General features: G+C 48.1%; 1 protein-coding gene across 2 annotated transcripts in view; it reads right to left on the bottom strand.

Moving 5' to 3' along the window:
• ZDHHC8 (zDHHC palmitoyltransferase 8) overlaps window positions 1–24370 on the bottom strand; it is a 218277-nt gene that overhangs the window by 76500 nt on the left and 117407 nt on the right. The window contains exon 1 of one of the 2 annotated variants that reach the window (XM_085636174.1): window positions 6628–6913. The exons of the other annotated variant lie outside the window; for it this stretch is intronic. The gene's annotated coding sequence lies outside the window, so the exon portion shown is untranslated. Of the gene's footprint in view, window positions 1–6627; window positions 6914–24370 lie in introns of those variants that run through there. 2 annotated transcript variants of the gene reach the window in all.

Genomic DNA, 24370 nt, shown 5'->3' with positions numbered 1-24370 from the left:
AGAGAGTGAGAGAGAGAGTGAGAGAGAGAAGAGAGAGGTGAATTGGAGAGAGACGGATATGAGGGGTGTACAGAGCCCACTCTAGAGGGCCAGCTTGAACAGATGTCCTAGTCAGAGACTGTCCGGTTTATAGGCAGCTTACACACCTCTAATGGCTAACCGAGACAAAGAGCCCCCAACACGCCCCAGCCTGTACAGACTGGGGTCACCAGCAATATAATGCTCCATAATTGGGGTTTTAATGCTAAGCCAGGCAGACAATGCGGGTCTGGACTTGGCACCCTAATGAAATAATCAGCACAGTCAGGAAAGGGCAGATTATGCAACGCTGCTGAGCCAGGGGCGTCACTCAGGCACCAGTGGTGGGGAGTGGGGGTTTGGGGAGATGGTGGGGAACCCTTCATGTGCCCTCAGCAAGTCTAACAGACTCATTCTGCAGCGAGCCCCATCCGTTTGTGTTATGCCGCCTGCTGGTGTTCCAACACCCCAAGCTCCCAGCCTGTCTCTGCCTCCCCGAAGTGGCTGCATGACCATGCCTCCCTTGAAACTGGCAGGAGAGGCACATAAATACCTCCATATATTGGAGGAGGGGACCCCGTGCTTAATTTATTAATCCGACATATACTAAAAATGCCTAATACTTGCCACCCAAGCCACTGTCATAGCTCCGGGGGTCTGGAATAGTCCGAGTTGCGACACAAGCAGGAGTGTATTGGTTAGTAGCTGTGTTGGTACGGTGATTGGCAGTGCTGGCACGTTTTGTTTGTACAAATTAAGCAATGGAGACCGGGCATTAAGTGGGCCGGGTCCTGCCGGTGCTCAGCACCGGCTGTATTAAAAAGCAGTTGCTGAGATGGGTCCCTATCAGGCTCTCCATTTTTGCCCTCACCCTCAGTGAAAAACTTAGTTACTCCCCTTGTAATCCCAGCTGTTTTTTCACTCACACCATGTTCTTCCTGACATTTTACGGTGCTCGCCCCTAAACCACCCCCTGAACTTCCATTCTCCAGCATATTCTTATTACACAACCCCTTCCATCTTCCTTTCTTCTAACCCTAATCCAACCTTTGAACCAAACTTTAACCTCAACCCTAAACCCTATAACAATGTTAAAATAACATCTCCCCTTACACTTTTGCGTACACACACCTACCCCCAAACCCCTAAAGTGAACCCAAACCTAAACCTATCCTTTACTTCATCCCCAACTCTGGTCTCATCCCCAACTCTGGTCTCATCCCCAACTCTGGTCTCATCCCCAAACTCTGGTCTCATCCCCAAACTCTGGTCTCATCCCCAAACTCTGGTCTCATCCCCAAACTCTGGTCTCATCCCCAAACTCTGGTCTCATCCCCAAACTCTGGTCTCATCCCCAAACTCTGGTCTCATCCCCAAACTCTGGTCTCATCCCCAAACTCTGGTCTCATCCCCAAACTCTGGTCTCATCCCCAAACTCTGGTCTCATCCCCAAACTCTGGTCTCATCCCCAAACTCTGGTCTCATCCCCAAACTCTGGTCTCATCCCCAAACTCTGGTCTCATCCCCAAACTCTGGTCTCATCCCCAAACTCTGGTCTCATCCCCAAACTCTGGTCTCATCCCCAAACTCTGGTCTCATCCCCAAACTCTGGTCTCATCCCCAAACTCTGGTCTCATCCCCAAACTCTGGTCTCATCCCCAAACTCTGGTCTCATCCCCAACTCTGGTCTCATCCCCAACTCTGGTCTCATCCCCAACTCTGGTCTCATCCCCAACTCTGGTCTCATCCCCAACTCTGGTCTCATCCCCAACTCTGGTCTCATCCCCAACTCTGGTCTCATCCCCAACTCTGGTCTCATCCCCAACTCTGGTCTCATCCCCAACTCTGGTCTCATCCCCAACTCTGGTCTCATCCCCAACTCTGGTCTCATCCCCAACTCTGGTCTCATCCCCAACTCTGGTCTCATCCCCAACTCTGGTCTCATCCCCAACTCTGGTCTCATCCCCAACTCTGGTCTCATCCCCAACTCTGGTCTCATCCCCAACTCTGGTCTCATCCCCAACTCTGGTCTCATCCCCAACTCTGGTCTCATCCCCAACTCTGGTCTCATCCCTAACTCTTGTCCTGGTCCTCAGCCTTACCTACATTTTAACCCTAACTAGTTATCTGTAGCTATCATGATCCCCCGCACCATGCCTTACTCTAACCGCCATCTGCTGTTCACGCCCTCATCTAACCTTGAACTTCAACCCAAAACCACCTATTACACCAACCCCAACCTAAGCACTTTTCAAAACTTTTAAAACATTTTTTTGTATTTACTACTTTTTAATGTCAGTTTACTTTTCTACTTCATTACTCTACCTTTTCAGGGGGAGGTGGGGGTTAATACTGCAAACCCTATCCAACACACCATCACAGACTCACCACAAGACTTACCGGCCCACTCACCAACCACCACACCACCCAAGAGGACAGAAACCCGAGGCAGCTGGAACCCAAGGAACAAAGACGCTGGGACTGCAATCAATAAAGTCAACTTGTAAGAGGGAAATGCGAAAAAGCAGGGCAGGGAAGCATGGAGGAGGGGACCAGCGGACAGGGAAGGTGAACTCAAACTGAACTTCTCAAAGCAGCATCGCTGGATCAAAGGGCTCGAGCGCTGTAGATACTACTGCTAAAAACATATCACACAATGTAGAAGGAACAAGGCCTGCATGGGGCCCTGGACACAGTGCTCAATTTGTTAAAAAACATCTAAGTGCCAGGGCCTTCGTCAGGAGGCCACTGCAGCTTGCACCATCCATTGCCCGTCCCAGCGCTGCCAATAATAGTACCAACACAACCACTAACCACCACACTCCTGTAAGTGAGACAGTTCAGACTTTTCCAGGCCCCCAACTCTACAAGAATGGCTTGGGTGGCAGGTAATGGTCATTTTCAATCTATATTAATTAATAAACAAATGTTGTTGTGTTCATCTCTAAATTAGGCAGCGCCACCATGTGGCAGACTATCACAAGCATCGGTGTTGACAATGAAGTGCTGGTGCAGACAACTGGCTCAAATTAAGCACTGCCTGGACACGAAGACTTAGGCAGGCAACAAGCACCAAAATAAAAAAAAATTAAAAGCAAAACAAAACATGCCCTTACGCAGAGCCGCTGTTGCGCTTTCTCATATTTAGCACCCAAAGCTTGCAACGCCCTCCTCCTCCTGCACATCAGAAGCACCTCGTTAGTGCTCGAGTTCCATAAGAAACTCGAGACACAGCTCTTTACTGAGACCATAGGCTCGGCCAGCACAGTCCCCGTACTTTGTTCTAGCACCTGAATACCCTCCAACATGAGATGCGAGCGCTACAAATTATGACATAACATATAGAACTATGAAACAGCACCAATCATATATGAACTAGAGCATGTGGCCTTTCGCATGTACCTTCAAATCAGAGAATCTAAGGACCCTCTCACCACCCCCAGGGGACCAATCAGCCTCCGCCCGTGAACCTCATTACTCTTGCTACCTCCAACAGCCGACAATACACATGGGGTATAATATGTTTTGCTCTGAGTCTCCATGCTCTGCCAACGTTGATCTGATACCCCACTGTGGCCCTAAAACATGGACCAGGGGTCCAATGGAGTGCTGGTGCCAGCCAGGCGCCCCTACTGCGTCCAGGTGCAGACTGGCACAGCCTGGCAAGATTCCGGCTCATTGCTAGTATCCCATCACACATCATGAGTACATGGCAACATTTTAGAACAGGTAAGTGGAAGATTTCGAAAGAAATCCAGAGAATGTACTTTCCCCTCAGACTTCTATTGAAGCAGAGGCAACTAGTTTAGAGAGCGCTAAAATAAGGAAAATGCTACTTACCAGTATGCATCTGTTCTTGGCATGCAGGGCTGCAGATACACACACTAAGCATAGATCGCCATCTGGTGTTGGGCCCGGATATGTGCACTTGTTTTTGTCTTGGAAAAGTCTTTGGAAGTCACGGGATAGGGGACTCCTCCTTTGGATCATAGTGCGCATGGGCATCGGCTCTGCACAAGTTGGGAGTTTCCCACCTCTATTGGGTCTGTTCGCATGTATGCATGAGCAACTCTGCTCTCTACAGCAGGGTGAGGGTCTCCGCAGGTCACATCTACATATGGACTCTAGGGGTGCTGTCAGTGTTTAATTTGTGCCTGTGTTTTCCGGTGCTCGGCACGGCACCTTTTTCTAAATACCAGAACTTAAAAAAAATATATATTTTACGGAGTTTTATATAGCACAAACTTGACCCGAAGGTATCGGGTATCGGAGCGCTTTACATAGCACCAGTTGCGTTACATGAGGACACATTCATTTTTTGTTAGGCACGGGGAGATTAAGTGATTTGCCAAGAATCACAGAATGTTCAGCGTCATTGCCGAGACACAAACCCGGTTCCCCAGATTCGAGGTCGACCGCCCTAGCTGTTAGGCCAACTCCTCTCCCCACTTCTTGACCAGAGTCCACCACATGGTGGTGCTGTCTATCCAATGTTTTGGACAGACCGTCACATTAAAAACATCAATATACTTTTTAAAAATATGATAAAACTAGCACATCCAAGTCATTCTTACCGATTGAGCTGACCTGGACTTTTGTCACACTTGGAAGAGCATGCTGGTTAGAAAGCGAATGCTAGCACGGACAAACGTCAGCAGTGGCAGGAGCTATGGTTGTGTCAGCGGCAGTGGGAAACACTTTGGGCCTGGGCAACTACATATTTACAAATGAAGCACCGTTCGAGATCCAAAGGCACCAATTGATCACCACATGTGGTGGGATCCTGGGCATGAGAGATCTGGGCGAGGCGTGAAACGAGCAGCTGGACGAGGCTGCTATGGCGGTCGGGTACAGTGCCCTCCAGAGGGGTACCCCACCAGCAATGGTGGACTGGCCTATAGGGCAATCAGGCAGTGCCCGATGGGCTGGTCTGGCAAGTCAGTTCCTGCACCGATTTTATTTTCTGCTAGGTCGGTTTTTACTGTCGATTTCCCGGATATTAAAGCAGACATTGCCTGCAGCAAACTCAAAGCAATGTAGTCTTTGATAAGGTGCAAAAACTGTGTGTCTTTACATGTTCAAAACTACCCCAGTTTGGAAAAACTGGACCCTTTTTAGCTTTCTGATTCACTAATGGAGGCTACTTTTATGTTGGTGCCTGGGCTTATTTTCTGTCCCAGTCCGACCCTGCGCACAAGCCCCACTGCTCCACACCGCCCATGCGTGGCGGAGTTTTAGGTCATCTGCCTTGCGCTTCCAACGTAATATTCACCAAGTTTCTCCTGCTGTGTTCATGTATTGAATAACTCACCTAAGTCACATCCCTGCAGAATCATATAAAAAAAAAAACAGATAGACATCAATGCCAAATACGGTATTACAGTGCCATCAAGTGGTCATCAGTAATGATGGAAGAAAGTCCTCTGCCTTCCTCCTATTTGTGGCCATACGAGATTATTAGTAAATAATATAGTTAGTACACGGATAGCATGTCCTACACTCTGGTCAACTGGCGCCAACAAAGGATGTTCAATATTACTCACTCAATGGTACTCATTTTATTGGCCTCAGAAGGATGAAAGGGTGAGTGGACCAAACCAGGATTTAAACTTCTGACTTTACTTTTATTAGGAGAATTAATAGCAACGTATTTAATACCAATTTACAACCCGATCAGCTTCAAGGTATGAAATTCGTTATATTCTGTATTTAGGTTTAGGCCTCGAGTGACATGTGGTGTTTCGTGAAATCCAAGAAATAAAGAAACATTAATCTAAATGAAAAGAGAACTTTAAAGGGTGTAAATGAATTAATCTAAAAAAGAGAAAAACAAGGATATTACATCTCTACAATGTATTATTCACTAAGGGGTATGTATCTACCTGTTTAAATAAAGGAATCCTTTCATAGAGTTCTCAGTCCAACTGGGAGAACTTTAGGGGTTTTGGAAGCAATCAACCACAATTTTTGTTGGCCAGATAAAGAATTAATCCTGTGAAAAAACCGCCCTTTGTTGTTTTACCGGCGTAGCAGCCAGCTTACGGTGCAAGTGTTCACATATGTTTAGGAAGCTTACATTTTAAGTCACTGCTCAGGACAACCATAGAGCATGTTTCCTAAATGACATCTGCTGGTGGCAGGCTTGCTACTGTAAAGTAAAAAAAAAAAAAAATTGAAAAAAGACCATTTCTTTAAAGTTCCTCAACTGCGCCGCCGTTGAGGGATTATGGAACTTTGGACGTCACCACCAACTTTCCCCACAATCTCCCCTACCTGCCTCCTCACTGGAGCACAGGTAAATTAAGCCAAACTGGATCAGGAAGTGGTGTGCTAGAAGGGAGTTGAAAGGATGTGAGGGCATCATAGCCCCCTCTTCTTCAGAGCATCAACATCACAGCTTTGCCAGATAAACATAACACCTTCCTTCTGTAGTCTATCCTTGACTTCCGATTCCACACAGTACTGGTCTCTTAATAAATATATATATATATATATATATATATATATATATATATATATATATATATATATATATATAGCCATTTGGCAGACTTGCCTATTTCTGACAGAGAAAGTTTTCAAAAAAGTACAGGCTGAAGAAGTACTTACTGTTCCTACAAAGCATACAGTGCGGCTCAAGCATTCGGTTTTTCTTGCACCCTTCAGAGGAACAGACTCCTTCGATGCGGCCTTCTCATCACATCTCTGAAGCTGAGGCAGTTGGGTTGGGATTCTGAATGGCTCTATACTCACGAGTTCTGGGGTCTTCTGGCCTCTGTTTGGGGGCCGCCTCTCCACAGTTTCAGTGCAACGCCTCGGTGACAGCTCTAGTAAAATGCATGACTGGCTGCCATCAGAGGTATAAAACCCTCGTGGCAACACATGCAATGTGTGTGAGTTCCTACCACCGTGCAGAAGACAGCTGAAGGGTGGAATTAAAAATACCGGCTGCACGTCATTGACTCTTCTTGCAGAGCTGATGGATAGCCCCACAGATGCACTCTGAGCGTTTGCAGACATTTAGCATCAATCACACGGGTTAAAAGGGCTCTGCTGAGGGGCTCAGCAGCACTCTGAGTAACCATGTGGGCGCTGGATCAGAGAGGGGTGGGAACGACCTTTTCACACCTTTCATGACAGCTTTTTGAGTTCTTCCTTGAAGTCAATGACTTTAGAGATGGAAGTTATTTATCTCCCTCTGGAACTCTTATTTTTCATCGATAAGGCGCACCGATGGGAGCTGGGGTGTGGTTACTGAAGGATGGGCCAGCAGGGTGCAAGGGTTGGTGGACATATTAGCTAGTATAGATAAACATAGCCCAAATCTGCTCACCAAAGCAAAAAACTAACCGATATTACTTATTTCCATGCAGATCTATTAGTTATCTGCAAATGTTAACCATTTCTGCGAATTTTCAAATATTTTTGAACTTTAGGAAATCATTCCAACATGGAGGCAGCGATGGACAAAGGAGCATCAGATGGAAGGCAGGGAGGCAGCGATGGGCAAAGGAGCATCAGATGGAAGGCAGGGAGGCAGCGATGGGCAAAGGAGCATCAGATGGAAGGCAGGGAGGCAGCGATGGGCAAAGGAGCATCAGATGGAAGGCAGGGAGGCAGCGATGGGCAAAGGAGCATCAGATGGAAGGCAGGGGGCAGAGATGGACAAAGGAGCATCAGATGGAAGGCAGGGAGGCAGAGATGGGCAAAGGAGCATCAGATGGAAGGCAGGGAGGCAGCGATGGGCAAAGGAGCATCAGATGGAAGGCAGGGAGGCAGCGATGGGCAAAGGAGCATCAGATGGAAGGCAGGGAGGCAGCGATGGACAAAGGAGCATCAGATGGAAGGCAGGGAGGCAGCGATGGACAAAGGAGCATCAGATGGAAGGCAGGGGGGCAGAGATGGGCAAAGGAGCATCAGATGGAAGGCAGGGAGGCAGCGATGGGCAAATGAGCATCAGATGGAAGGCAGGGAGGCAGCGATGGGCAAAGGAGCATCAGATGGAAGGCAGGGAGGCAGCGATGGACAAAGGAGCATCAGATGGAAGGCAGGGAGGCAGCGATGGACAAAGGAGCATCAGATGGAAGGCAGGGGGGCAGAGATGGACAAAGGAGCATCAGATGGAAGGCAGGGAGGCAGCGATGGACAAAGGAGCATCAGATGGAAGGCAGGGAGGCAGCGATGGACAAAGGAGCATCAGATGGAAGGCAGGGGGGCAGAGATGGACAAAGGAGCATCAGATGGAAGGCAGGGAGGCAGCGATGGACAAAGGAGCATCAGATGGAAGGCAGGGAGGCAGCGATGGGCAAAGGAGCATCAGATGGAAGGCAGGGGGGCAGAGATGGACAAAGGAGCATCAGATGGAAGGCAGGGAGGCAGCGATGGGCAAAGGAGCATCAGATGGAAGGCAGGGAGGCAGCGATGGGCAAAGGAGCATCAGATGGAAGGCAGGGAGGCAGCGATGGGCAAAGGAGCATCAGATGGAAGGCAGGGAGGCAGCGATGGGCAAAGGAGCATCAGATGGAAGGCAGGGAGGCAGCGATGGGCAAAGGAGCATCAGATGGAAGGCAGGGAGGCAGCGATGGGCAAAGGAGCATCAGATGGAAGGCAGGGAGGCAGCGATGGACCAAGGGCAAAGGAGCATCAGAAGGAAAGCAGGGAGGCAGCGATGGACAAAGGAGCATCAGAAGGGAGGCAGCGATGGACAAAGGAGCATCAGAAGGGAGGCAGCGATGGACAAAGGAGCATCAGATGGAAGGCAGGGAGGCAGCGATGGGCAAAGGAGCATCAGATGGAAGGCAGGGAGGCAGCGATGGACAAAGGAGCATCAGATGGAAGGCAGGGAGGCAGCGATGGGCAAAGGAGCATCAGATGGAAGGCAGGGAGGCAGCGATGGACAAAGGAGCATCAGATGGAAGGCAGGGAGGCAGAGATGGGCAAAGGAGCATCAGATGGAAGGCAGGGAGGCAGCGATGGACAAAGGAGCATCAGAAGGAAAGCAGGGAGGCAGCGATGGACAAAGGAGCATCAGAAGGGAGGCAGCGATGGACAAAGGAGCATCAGATGGAAGGCAGGGAGGCAGCGATGGGCAAAGGAGCATCAGATGGAAGGCAGGGAGGCAGCGATGGGCAAAGGAGCATCAGATGGAAGGCAGGGGGCAGAGATGGACAAAGGAGCATCAGATGGAAGGCAGGGAGGCAGAGATGGGCAAAGGAGCATCAGATGGAAGACAGGGAGGCAGAGATGGACAAAGGAGCATCAGATGGAAGGCAGGGAGGCAGCGATGGGCAAAGGAGCATCAGATGGAAGGCAGGGAGGCAGCGATGGACAAAGGAGCATCAGATGGAAGGCAGGGAGGCAGAGATGGGCAAAGGAGCATCAGATGGAAGACAGGGAGGCAGAGATGGACAAAGGAGCATCAGATGGAAGGCAGGGAGGCAGCGATGGACAAAGCAGCATCAGATGGAAGGCAGGGAGGCAGAGATGGACAAAGGAGCATCAGATGGAAGGCAGGGAGGCAGCGATGGACCAAGGACAAAGGAGCATCAGATGGAAGGCAGGGAGGGCAAAGGAGCATCAGAAGGAAAGCAGGGAGGCAGCGATGGACAAAGGAGCATCAGAAGGGAGGCAGCGATGGACAAAGGAGCATCAGATGGAAGGCAGGGAGGCAGCGATGGGCAAAGGAGCATCAGATGGAAGGCAGGGAGGCAGCGATGGACAAAGGAGCATCAGATGGAAGGCAGGGAGGCAGAGATGGGCAAAGGAGCATCAGATGGAAGGCAGGGAGGCAGCGATGGACAAAGGAGCATCAGAAGGAAAGCAGGGAGGCAGCGATGGACAAAGGAGCATCAGAAGGGAGGCAGCGATGGACAAAGGAGCATCAGATGGAAGGCAGGGAGGCAGCGATGGGCAAAGGAGCATCAGATGGAAGGCAGGGAGGCAGCGATGGGCAAAGGAGCATCAGATGGAAGGCAGGGGGCAGAGATGGACAAAGGAGCATCAGATGGAAGGCAGGGAGGCAGAGATGGGCAAAGGAGCATCAGATGGAAGACAGGGAGGCAGAGATGGACAAAGGAGCATCAGATGGAAGGCAGGGAGGCAGCGATGGGCAAAGGAGCATCAGATGGAAGGCAGGGAGGCAGAGATGGACAAAGGAGCATCAGATGGAAGGCAGGGAGGCAGAGATGGGCAAAGGAGCATCAGATGGAAGACAGGGAGGCAGAGATGGACAAAGGAGCATCAGATGGAAGGCAGGGAGGCAGCGATGGACAAAGCAGCATCAGATGGAAGGCAGGGAGGCAGAGATGGACAAAGGAGCATCAGATGGAAGGCAGGGGGCAGAGATGGACAAAGGAGCATCAGATGGAAGGCAGGGGGCAGAGATGGACAAAGGAGCATCAGATGGAAGGCAGGGAGGCAGAGATGGGCAAAGGAGCATCAGATGGAAGACAGGGAGGCAGAGATGGACAAAGGAGCATCAGATGGAAGGCAGGGAGGCAGCGATGGACAAGGGAGCATCAGATGGAAGGCAGGGAGGCAGCGATGGGCAAAGGAGCATCAGATGGAAGACAGGGAGGCAGAGATGGGCAAAGGAGCATCAGATGGAAGACAGGGAGGCAGAGATGGACAAAGGAGCATCAGATGGAAGGCAGGGAGGCAGCGATGGGCAAAGGAGCATCAGATGGAAGGCAGGGGGGCAGAGATGGACAAAGGAGCATCAGATGGAAGTCAGGGAGGCAGAGATGCAGAGCTGCAGAGGCGAGCAACACTCTCCGCCCTGACTAAAGCACTCATTCATTTGAAGAGCAACTGGGCTGATCGCGTGCAGAGGACATGTTTGCAGGAGCATCTTCTAACCAGAGTCACTTACTCACCCAATGACTTCTATCCAGTATAAAGGAGTACACCAGGCACCTGTGAGCGGTTCTGTGTAGAAACCTACATAGGGCGCCTGAGGGAGGTGTGAATGTCCCCATGCTCTGGCGTCTGGGCTGGCCACTTATAAGCCTGGCCTGTATTTTTATGTCCATGCATAATAAAAATAAAAGCAATGAACCCTTCGATTTCTTGTCTTTTGTAGGAAGGAATAACCTTGGAGGTATCTCTATTATTTCTGTAGTATCGCCCCTGGCCAACAACCTATTCGTGGCTCTTGTCGAAGGGGACGACCGCCTTCTCCTTCAACAAGAGTCACAAATCGGTAGTTGGCCTTCCGAGGGCCAAGCACCCGAATGTAGACCCAGACACCGAGCGGTTGCATTAGGTGTTCAAAGTCTCTTCCACGGGAGTTTAGGCACGCAACTCCTCTGGTTAGGTCAGATACTGTACTACCCATGGCGACTATCCAAATCGGGTTCAATGCGATACTGGGAATGTCCCCGCGTAGACTAACCGCTTGTACAACACTGTCCCCAAGAAACTCTTTCCACAGCCACAACTGGCCTCATACTCACCACTGTGGGCCTAAAACAAGGGGGCCTTACAACATCTGCATTGGCTGCAACCAGCAAAAGTATTTCCTTTGGTAAACCACCAGGGGCGGCTCCTCTGTAAAGGCGGAGGAGCGTCACCCCACTGCTGGACCCAGCATGAAAATATGTAAAATAAAATGATAATAAAGCAATTAATAAAACTGCTTTATTACAATTTTATTTTACATGTAGGAGGGAGCCGCAGCGAAATCTTGAGGGCGAGGCCATCAGCAGCAGTGGTGGTGGGCTCAGGGCACCAAGTGCGCATATCGGTTTGGACAGCCGTCTTACGACGGCCAAACCAACATGTGCCATTGGATGAATCCAGGCTGCTGCTTGGAGATATCAGCAGGACTCAGGAGCACAAGCTCCCAGTCCCTGCTGGAGCGTGAAACCAGCCCGCTCCCCCCAAACGCGGCTCTTCTCTCAGGCTAGGTAATACCAGCATGAGAGCAGCGTCTGGATTGGCATAGGGGAGTCTGGGATCCTGCGCGTGCAGCTCCTGAGCTGAAGAGCGCGGTGAGGAGGCCGGAGGAAAGTTTTATTTTCTATTTTTTGTTCCCCGCGCTGCCCCGCCACTTTTCCATGCTAGCGGCCACCACTGCGGAGCACACTTACTTTTTGCTAACAAGACAGTTCAGCGACTTAAACACTCCATAAGGACATGTCCTGGGAGCCGCAGGTCACATGTTTGAATGCCGGTAAGGCAAGCTCATCCTTTGGTTACTAGTATGTTGGGCAATAGTAACGCCTGTAGTTTCTAGAGCTCAGAGGCTGAAACAACTGCAGCGTGGCGTGAGGTGCTACATAAAAACAAGTTATTGTCACTACCCCCAGGCACTGACTATGAAATGGAACTGAAAATAAATTAGTACAAACCACCCCTGCACCACAGATCTGCATCCTACAGAGCAAAAGGTATTGCATCGCACCCGAGAATTTGTAACAAAGTTACAGAGAGACTTCATGAAAGTAGAATTATACCCAGCGTGCGATTTTTGGTTTATTGTAAATCAATTGAGTAGTTTTGTAGAAATAAGCTTTTTAAAAGTTACAGACTGGGCTTTAACGGGGTGGCACTTTTCTATATCTCTGCCATTTGGAATTCAAGAATAATAATTTTGAAATATGGCACTGAAATACATTTTTTGAAAAGGAGGGTGAGGTTCTGATTGGACGAGAGAGCCTTTTTGCCCCAGATGTTCTTTTGGGTTCCACGGATCCAGAGCTGGATCTGTGGTACCGAGGGATCTGATTGGTTATCGCAAGGGCAAGTGTTCTCTTGCGTCATTGCAGAAATTATTTCAGAACATGACAGTCTTCGAGTCCCAAAAAACCCCGTAAAAAGCCCATATAATGGGGCCCGATAGGGGCACCTTGACCCCACCTCCTTCCCCCCACCCCCCAGGCCACAGTGGGGTAACCGCAAAGGGCCCCCCTTTTGATATAGATATATATATACCCACTTTTGATATATGAGTCCAGTAGGACCAATGAGAATTCTGTTTCTTTTCTAAGCCAATGAGCTCGTGAGGTTGATGGGCTAGTTGGACCTCAGTGGGAAACGTCTTGCCGAAACCTTCTGAAAGACCTTAAAACCCATAATAATTTGGGACGAGCCCACACTAGTACACTCTCAGGCACAGGCCATACAGACACATCCAATTGTACACAACAGATAGGAAGAGAGACACAAACAAGGAAAATATCTGGGATTCACAACAGACACCAGCGCAAAGTGCCGGCATTGTGTGTATTGCAAGCACTTTGTACGGCCGGTGCATGCTGGTAACGCTTTGCATTAACTTTCTCGGTTTCTCCCCTTGTTACCGCAGTGGAAAATCTGCCGGACTGCCCACAGGCGGAAGTGGAATGCACAAATCCGGACTCCCTGAACGAGGGTCTGGAAAGCCCGGCCACAATTTAACCTCATGCATATTTCATATGACCCTTGCAGGGCAAAACGCTTTCGGGCTGTAAATGACCTCTACAAGTCCCTAAAACGCACTTAGTTCTTTATTTTCCTGTTGTGAACTTGCCTCTATTTTCAGAAGCTAAGGTCTTTGAATATTATTTTCCTGGCGCTCGCAAAGATTTCTGAGTTTGTCCCAAGAATAAGTCTTCTATATTAAATTGTGACTGTCCACACAGGCTCCCTGGAGCACACGTGAGGACCTGGGAGTGCACGCCATGGGCACAGGAGTCCACGCTGAAACTGACCCAGCCCCAGCCCCACTCTCCTGTCGAAGGTGTGACCGGTTGGGACCTGGCTGATTTCCCTTGACGTCTCTCTGCCCTGCCTGGACACGTAAGCCTTTAATGCAGTGATTGGGAGGAACTGCAGCTCCGCCCTCCTGGTGCCAGTGTCCGCTTGATGATAGCTGGCCCTGTGGGTGCCACAGCGCCCACTGGGAGAGCGGGCACGCAGCCAACCAACCTGCCAGCTGCCCCTGGGGGTTCGGATTACCTTACTGTTGTTCTGCCACAGCACTTTTTCCTATGACCGACTTCTGTTCCTGGGAAGCGTTCCTTAGATGATTATGCATGCGTTGGCACTGCTTGGCAGAATACCCAGGTGGCATGTCTGCAGCAGAGCCCGGCGATGGTGCAGACCATAGCAGCCACACCTACTAAGAGTCTTCAGTCATTGGGTGTGCATTGTATGTTAGATATGATCTATGTTATGTTACACAGTATGTTTGACGATACATGTTTTCTCGTATTTCATATGCTGTGCTCTATGTAATGGCGTCTATTATGGAACGGAGAGACTTCTATAGCACCGCATACTATTTACTATGTTATAACATGCTGTATGATATCATATATATGATGATATGCTGTATGTTACGGCATGCCATAAGGTGCGATATATGTTAAAACATGTAATAAGGATCAACTCGTTTTTGTTGCATAAATGAGCAGGAAGCGCAGTACAATTCTTATTTACTGCCAACTTCACGCGCTCATCTCGCCATCAATAAAGACATCAGTGCAAGTAACCCCCAAGGAGTGCTACCCCGAAAAATACCAACTTTCATAGAAATAGAAGACTCAATAAGGGGGAGAGGGGAGAGGGGAGGGGACAGGGGCTGACGGGAGAACCAAAAGCAGCCCCGGCAAAAAAGCTCGCACGGGTCTGTCTGTGTCTCTCTCTGTCTCTGTCTGTGTCTGTGTGTCTCTCTCTCTCTCTCTCTCTCTCTCTCTCTCTGTGTCTCTCTCTCTCCCTCTCTCTCCCTCTCTCTCTCTCTCCCTCTCTCATGCTCGCCCTCTCTCATGCTCGCCCTCTCTCATGCTCGCCCTCTCCTCCCTCTTAGATGCTCGCCCTCTCTCAGTCCCTCCCCCTGCCCTCCTTTGTCTCTCTACCTTGTAGACCTCCTGGGCCTGCTCTATCAACCCCAAGGAGCCGGGAAAGTAACCAAACCACCAGGAATGGCAGTGGCAGTGTTCAATCTGTAAAAAAACTTAAGTGCCAGGGCCCGCGTGAGGAGGACACCACGGCTTGCACCACCCATTGCCCCTTCCAGCGCTGCTAATGACAGTACCAACACAACTGCGAACCATCACACTCTTACACATGTAACAATTCAGACTGTTCCAGGCCCCGAAAGAATGCCTTGGGTGGCAGGTATAAGCATTTCAATGTAAATAGAATTAATAAACAACTGTTGTGTTCATCTCTAAATTGGACAGAAAGCGCCGCCATGTGGCACACTGTCATAAGTGCTGGTGTTGACAATTAAGTGCCGGTGCCGAGCTCAGGAAACCACTGGTTCAAATTAAGCCCTGGGCTCACAAAACCAGCCTCCAGGGGCTCCAGCCCACCAGGGAAATGCCCAGCGGAATAAAAGGCCAGGACAGGGAAACATGAAAGTCCTAAAACTCAACACTGACACTCACTTAATGTCCATTTTTCCCCTTGATGCCTGAACAAAGTCTCCAGTCATCATCCAGGTCTCTTGTTCAGGACCCTCGAATACCCTTCTGTCATTCTCCAAGTTCAGCATTCGGGTACGTACAAGCCGTGCAATCTCTCGCCCCTTGGTGCTCTGTAAACAAGTAGTTACTGTCCTCTCTGTGAACACAAGCTGTTGCAGGATACCGTAGGGGAGCGCCTCAACCTCCAGCCAGCAACACCTTCTAGACTCTTCGAAGTTCTGCCCTCTTGCGTTGTGGGGTTCTGCCCAGTTCCAAGAAAAGCTGAACTTTGCTCAATTTGTAAAAGGATAAGTGCCGGGCCCAACATTTTGCTCAGAAGCCCTCAGCCCGCACCATTGAAGAATAGTAAGGCCGCATAGTCTGGACTCCACCTTGTGCCTCTTTCATCCAACTCCAGACATTCCCTGGCCCTTTAACTCACTCTGGCAGGTTATTTTTCATGCAACACAGAATGACCCCCTAGGTCTGGTGGGGGATAGCAGAGGAGTGAAGGACTGTCTTTTATAGGACGGTTTCCCTCACCCACCCGAAGGTGGCATGCTTCATCATAGGGTAACCTCCTCGCAATGTGAGCCTGGTCACAAAGCGGGTTGCAACCCCCTCACTGAGATGGAGGAGCTCCGGGATGTTTTTAGTATAAAGATGAGAGGTATACTAAAACCTGTAGAGAAGCAGGGTGTGGTGGGGTAATGCAGAAGTTTGTGAAAGTGTATTTGAGTTAAAGCTAACTCCGAGGACACCAAAGACTTTATTGGGGCATCCCAGTGTTAGGATTAAGAGCGAGTCCTAGAGCAGGAGTGGATTAAACCATTCATAGTGTTGTCATGGTCAACATGTTTCAGCCTTATACCCTCCGTAGACATGTAGCGGCTTTCTTCACGACCAAATGTGTGAGGTATACCTCTTAATACTCTGCTAAGACATACACAGCCATAAAAAGGTATACTAGACCAGTGGTTGGAGAGGATCGCCACTCAGTCAAAGACCCACCAGTGAGTGTGTTACCTGCTATGTCAGGTAGCCACAGACACCTGCACCTCGGCGCGAAACTCGAAGGGGGTTATTTCTGATTCCTGCTTTTTCACTTCTTTTCCATCTTTCTCTTCCTCTTTCTTTTCCCCTTCTGTTTTTCTCTCTCGTGATCTGGATCAAAGTTTGAGGGAAAAATAAGCCCTGGTCCCACAAAAATGAGTGCCAGTGGCCCCACTTGCAACCCTCGGGTCAAAATAAGCCCTACTTTGTGCCCTCTAAAGGAAAGTCCTCGGTTTTTGAGGCCACTTGAGTAGCCTCCTCCTGTTTTTGAGTTCCATTTCGACCGAAACAGTCCCAGTGTCCTACGTTTTACCCTCAAGACCTTTCGTTGGCAGGCCTATGGCCCAGCAAACCTCCAGTGGGGACTGCGCCTTCTGGAAATGTACCACTGTTTCTGTGATGTCTACCTTTGCACGCATTCAATAGAACCCCAGACAGTGCTTTAAATGGGCTGTACTGTCCGGTACTGGGTACCTGCACTTCTCAGCTCTCGTGCCTCAAGTCTGCCCCTCTCCTGCCTGGGGTACCTGCCTGGGGTACCTGCTCCCAGCCCTGCAGAGCGCTGCACAAAGACATCCATCCAGGAGCCAGTAAGTCACGCCCCTCTTAAGTTATATTTAATGTTATGATATAGGCTTTGTTACATAATGAGACACAGACAGACCACTAAACGACTTTCCTTTTTTAAGTCCTTCTACATGCACCCCTATAAACTCCCCCTAAAAAGTAATGATGCTATTCGCCGACCCACCCCTTCTAGTCGCAGCTTCCTATCTAGCACATTGTGCTTTTCTTTTGTTCTTTGTAAAGTGCTCCTTGAACCTGGTCCTAAGCACTACGTGTGTAGCAAGTAAAAAGTCAGAGATATGATGTGGGAGGATCTATGCTTTGATTATTTCATTTTATTACACTTCTGATTGGCCCAGAGTTGGCTTTCCTGACATCAAGGCTAATTAATTTTGGGGAGCAGGCGGTGCCGTAATGAGGTTAGTTGAGCACCGCTTAACCCAATATAACTCACAAGCACTGGCAAAGTCAATTGGGCTGGCGTTGGCTGCAGCCTTTTGACTTTGCCAATGTTTTTTTTATTGTAACGATTGTTGTTTAATGCAGCTGAGCCCACCGCAATATTAAACACAAACACTGAAAAAAATCCAAAAGATTTATTTTCCCCTCAAAAAACACATTGCCATAACAATCCCCGGTGGTGAAGGGACTACTTTGTGTGTCAATGTGCGCCTTGTGAAAGAGCAGAATGCAGTCACTCAGAGTGAAGTTATCCAATGGTAGAAGAGGGATGACCCAGCCCCATGCGGTCATCCTGAAGTCGCATGTGAATAACACAAGAACAGACCAATGGATAAACAGCGCTGGCTGAAAGCCCATATCCTATAATAGTATACAAGTATAATACTTACATTATTTTATTACAATCAAAAGGTCTTCGCTAACATAAGACCTAAAAATGGAAGTGGCAAGGTTAACCGGTATGAACTTGTGTGGCTAAAAAACAGTCATATTACACGCGCCAATGAAAGGTTTGACAATTGCAATCCGCCAACACTGGCCCATCTCAAGACGGCTAGACTGAGATTTACTTCTGAACGTGGGCATCGACACATCTCAGCGGCCCCTAGGAGCTTGGGAAGTACCTCAAGGGTCCATCCTTTCCTTCTGCATTGAGCCGCTGAGGGTCCTCATTGCCAAGACGGGGTCAGGGTTCACCAGTGCTCCATCGAACACAAGTCAATCTGAAAGTTGACAATCAACACCATCCAACGAGACTCGGCCGGTCTCTTCCTCATCTAGGTCCCGATGCTGAGCACATACTCAAGATGAACTGGACTAACCTGGTACTGTCAGCGTGAGGACGACGTGGATATTAGATCCAGGAACCCTCGTTCGGCTTCAATCTGGACCAATTCCCGCCGCAATTCTCCAACGGTGCAAGATCACTCAGATTGATCCTCGACAACGAAGAAACATCAGAAAGACAACTTCATATGTCCTGGTATTAACTCCTGCTCAAACCTGACCATCCAGAAATAGACTACAGAACCACCCACCAAGCTCTGGTCCTCTCACCAATGGGGGAAGAGGAGACCCTTCTTGGTCGCGTGCGCACTCCATACAGATCACCGAAGAGCATCCTACAGACCAATAATCGACTCAAAGTGCTAATAAAACCCAAGCAGTTCTTTCCCTACTGCACCAGAGCTGTGTAGCTGCCCCTCTACTCCCTCCCACATCATCAAGGCTGTACACCACCTGGTGGGAGGCAACCAACAGCACCCCATACCACCTCTGGAGACCCAGGGTGCCCCCAGGAGCTATGCCATCTTCAGGATGGACATCCTGCAGCATATGGGGAGTAAATTCTTCCCTACACTTGCACACATTCCTGAATCATTCCTATCGGCGTGCCGCACCCGATCGCGACCTTATTCATGAACTTGCATCACTCGTTCCTGCACCTCTTATGCACAGCCTCGGTTTGATCATCACAAGGAATGGTTTGTTGCGCTTTTGTACATGGCATACCGTAAGAGACGTCTTGTAAGACGCACATCTGGGAAATGCATCAAGACAGGTCGCAATATTGCATTTTTCTGCACTATTTTGCGGGGTTTCCATAGGCGGCGCATGGAAAATTAATTGCCAACTGATTATGGCAAAACCTCAGGGTCCTCACCCTTCAAATGAAAATCGTACTAACACCTTAAAAAAATAATAACCAGCTGTGACCTGCCTGTTCCATCATCCAGTGTCTGCCAGCTTCAGAGGGATCAGCTTCCCCCCATCTGGCCTGGAAATGAGTCATTTGTTTTGGAATGAGGACAGGACTCCGTCCGCGATGCGTCATTCCAACATTTAGAACTTTATAACCCTTTTTATTTGTCCAGCTTGAGATCTCTGCACAGCTTATGTTGTGTAAGAGTGGATATGTAAGCGGTATCCCGCCCCTACACGGACAAACCCTCCAATGAGTCAGGTCTGCAAAAGTCCAGGATTGCGACACGCAAGGGAGGCTGCAAAGCACGAACCAGCGTTGGGAGTGAACATCTACTTGGACTGGAGGGGTCCGGAAAAATATAAACAAATACAGACCTTATCATTCAAATGAATGGAGCTCTCCAACGTGTTAGAAAGATACCAACCTCATCATTTAAATCAATGGAGCTATCCAACGGGTTAGACGGATACACAGACCTCATTTAAAAAAAATGGAGCTATCCAACGGGTTGGACGGATACACACATCATTTCAATCAATGAATCTATCCAACTAGTTAGTAATATACAGACCTCATAATTTAAATGAATGGCGCTATCCAACTAGTTAGAAAGATACAGACCTCATCATTTAAATGAATGGAGCTATCCAACGGGTTAGACGGATACACAGACCTCATTTAAATAAATGGAACTATCCAACGGGTTAGACGGATCCACAGACCTCATCATTTAAATCAATGGAGCTATCCAATGGGTTAGAGAGATGTACAGACCTCATCATTTAAATCAATGGAGCAACCCAACGGGTTAGAAAGATACGAACATCATTTAAATCAATGGAGCAACCCAACGGGTTAGAAAGATACGAACATCATTTAAATCAATGGAGCAAACCAACAGGTTACACAAATACACAAACCTCATCATTTAAATGAATGGAGGTACCCAACAGGTTACACAAATACACAGACCTCATCATTTAAATGAATGGAGCTACCCAACGGGTTGGACAGATACACAGACCTCCTCATTTAAATCAATGGAGCTATCCTAGACAGATCCAAGACGCTCGAGGATACAGAAACCATACAGATTTAGACAGCAGACATGGTTTGGAAGTGATGTCAATCTTACAGGTTCAGGTCTCCGACAGCAGTACTAGTGACGTCATAATAGGCTTAGCAACAGAAATGTGGACATGACTCTAGAAGAGTGATAAAATAAGCGGGCAGCAAGTCCTTTTTGGCACCTAGGAAATAACATCAGTAGTAGGCGCCTCGAACCCGGCCTTAATTATCACTTAAATATAATTTTAAATATATTCTGGAAATGCAAGAAAAAGCATACATATTTACCCAAAAAACATTGTATAATATTTTGTGAAGAAACGCAATTTAAGTAATAAAAGCTTGCAAAAATCTTTTTAAATTACTTTTCCATGCAAATATTGGCATTTGGATTTTTGTAAATCCTAGAGTTTCATTTCCATATACCAGCTTATTACTTTTAATCCAATAATCATGAGCAATACTGCCCCACACAGACTCAATCTACCTAACGGGACTATGTACGACGACATTTCAGTGACGACGAGCTGCCATATTTCAGGGATGCGCGCATTATACCTGGATTCCCACAAAAAGGCATCAGTGGCCTCCATAAGCGTTGGATAGCATCACGCCTGAAATAGCTGCATCTCCACATCTCTCAAGCATGGCCAACTTATGCCACGGTCACCATTTTGCCAGTGATAGCCATCAAAATGTTTAGGATGCCCTCAATATATCAAGGATGACCCTCTTGGTAGTCCAAATAATGCTTATTAGAACATTTGAATGTTAAGCACTCCATTGAAGACAATGTTGTAGCCACGGGCTTATAACGGCTGTCTTTATGTTTCCCCTTTTTATTTTAAAATATTCCACCCTTAATGGGTGAAATGTAAGAATAGCCTTATAGCCCTTCTTCCTCGTGCTATACCAGTTGCTAAAGGCACTTGTGTGCGGCTCAGGCCTACAACTTGAGTTCAGGGCCTTTAACAACTAGTATAGCCTTCTGCAGCGGGCTAAAATGCTATAATATACTCACAAAATGCTCATTCCAGGGCCACATAATGCCTTCAATAAATTATATGTTTGGGAGAGCTACTCCATGCTGTGGCCACCAAGGTGCCCAGGGTGCCCACATTTTCACGGAAGACCTCAATAAGTCAGGGCTACAATAACATCCAGAGTGCCCACAATACGCCATGGAGTAATACTTTATTCAATGACCACATATGGCCCAGAAGGCACACATAGGTCAAGGAGGGCCATCTTATGCCAGGGCCACCATACTGCCCAGAACGCTTACAGTATATTAACGGTATACGTCAAAACTTAGAAGGAATGGAATGGCTTTGATCTGGGTGGGCCCTCAACTTCCCAAACTATAAACCATAGCCAACAATAGGGAGGGTGCACCCAAATGATACTCTACACCACCTACTGTAGCGTGGATGTTTTGAAATATCACAAGCGAGTGTGCGGATGGCGCCCAGGTAAATTAGTGCCCACGCCACATTTCTTGGATATATATGTTTTAGGATCCTCACCCCCAGGTACCACCTGTGGCTTGCTTCATCATTGGACCCACACCCAGATCACCTAATGTGAGTGGGCGGGCTCTACGGGTTTGTAAGCGGAGCTCTTGAAGAAGTATGTGCAAGGACGTGGGTGTGTTAAGAATGCCTATAGAACCTCCGTTAGAGTTTTAATGTACGAGGTCTAGGGCAAGGTTAAGAACAGTGAGATGTTTGTCGGGATTCTATGGTCCTTAACATTTATGGGTCGACATGTTTCGGCCCGTATAATTGCCTGCAAAGGGCCAGGCTGCTTTCTTCAGGACCTAAATAGGTATTTTACCCTGAGTAACAAAGAAGGTTGATTCACCTAGTTATATGCTTTCATCTCAACCCTTTATGAAGCATGCACGTAAAATACAGACATACTGCCCGGACTCTTTCCAGTATGGCCATCGATGGCTTAATTATTATTACCGTCCTCCCCTGTAAACCCCATGAGGCCTTAATTATTATTATTAAGGCATCATGGGGTTTACAGTGGAGGATGGTCCCTGTAGTCACACATTCGTCAAGGAAGAGAGTCCGCTGTATTGACATGTGTGTCAAACACGTAGAGCCTCCTACTCGCATTAGATGATCTGGTTGTGGGTCCAATGATGAAGCAAGCCACAGGTGGTACCTGTGAATGAAATCCCTAAGACATGTATACAAATATATCCAAGGAATGTGGCGTGGGCACTAATTTATCTGGGTATCATCGGCACGCTCACTTGTGATATTTGAAACATGCACGCACACCACACTACAGTAGGTGGTGTAGAGGATTATTTGGGTGCACCGTCCCTATTGTTGGTTATACGAAGGATATACACCTTATGCCAGGACAGTCAACATGCCTAGAATGCCCACAATGTCAAGGAGGACAGCATATGTCAGGGCTACGCTAATGCGTAGAAAGCACAGGATATGCCAAAAAAGTGCCTGTAAATAAGGCCAGAACTACATTATGCTAAGGGTATGATAATGTCCCCGACTGTCACAATATGCCAAGGAGGGCCCTATTGTGCCAGGCCAACTACATGCCACGAATGGCAACTATAAAGTCTACAATACCCACAGTAGGTCAAGGAGAACCATTGTACACCAAAGTAGCTCTACACCCAATATGGCCACCATTATCCCAAGAACCACCCCACAGATATCCATCTTCATTCACTCTCAGATGGCAGCCATTCACTCACTAACACATGTGCTTACACACACAAAAACAATGACACAGGCATACACCTAGGTAGCACCCATTTCCCTCCGCTTACTTGATCACAGGTGCAGCTCTGGGCATTCTGTCCTGGCAGAAGTGTAGGGTTAGAAGGGGCTGTCAGGTGTCTGCCCACAGCCATAACATGGTGCAGGGTCCTATAGTAGATGCTTACCCCGAACAGCTGCACTCGACCTGGCTTCAGCCATTTAGTTCAAGCCTCCACTGCATCAGGACCACTGTATTTGTTCTTCCTCTGCAGCATCAGGACCACTGTATCTGTTCTTCCTCTGCAGCATCAGGACCTCTGCATTGGTTCTTCCTCTGCAGTCATGAAAACCCACCTCACCTACAACTCAATCGCCTGCTGCTTTTCATAATCTTTCTCACAAATGTCCAGCTGCACTCCTGTTAGCAGTCTGAGCTGTACAATAGGGATTTACAAAAATGGTCTTGCTCACAGCCCTTGCACTGACACCACAGCCTGACAAAGAAGGCCAATCACCGTGAAGCTAGTCAGACTATATTGATTGGCCTATTCACCCGGCCTTTCACGGTCTAATTAGAATGCATTTGTGAGCATTGGTTCAGCAGCTTGTCAATCATACGCCGCTAAGCATCATGATTGGCTGCTCTGTAAGGGGGAGGCATAGTGCTCTGTTTAACAGCTGGTGGTGGCACTGCCCTTTCAAGCTGCAAGATCAGAACGTCCTGTCACGGACGTCAATTGGGGGTCGAGATAGTGACACTTTAGGACTCAGATTGTGCAAGTAATGGTCCCCCAGATGCCGCTCACCCTCAGACAGTCTTGCATATTTAGTGCTGGTGACATGTGCAACACAGTGAATTGTCAATTGTAGTATTCTTTATAACAACAACTAGTAACTATTTTTAACATGATTTTTAGTGTATGTTAATTAAAAATAAAATATAAATACTTTTTTTTTTTAATGAAGCTTTGGACCTCTATTGATGTTCGCCTCGTCATCACACTAGTCGATGCTTCTTCCCCTTCCCTTCTCAATTGCTCCAGGGTTCTTAAATAGCCCCATTAACAAATTGTTTTCATTGTGAGACCTCTTTGATATTCATCTCAGACGAGGATTTTAGCACCTTTGGTTAATTCAAGAGACATAATAGTAGTCTGAAGCTTGCAAGCTATCACTGTCCTGTCAAGGCATTTAATAAGGATCTGAAGCTTGCAAGCTATCACTGCCCTGTCAAGGAATGAATAAGGGTCTGAAGCTTGCAAGCTATCACTACCCTGTCAAGGAATTAATAAAGATCTGAAGCTTGCAAGCTATCACTGCCCTGTCAAGGCATTTAATAAGGATCTGAAGCTTGCAAGCTATCA

Source organism: Triturus cristatus, chromosome 11, assembly GCF_964204655.1.
Source record: "Triturus cristatus chromosome 11, aTriCri1.1, whole genome shotgun sequence".
Classification (NCBI taxonomy): Eukaryota; Metazoa; Chordata; class Amphibia; order Caudata; family Salamandridae; genus Triturus; species Triturus cristatus.
This window is presented reverse-complemented; position numbering and strand designations above follow the sequence as displayed.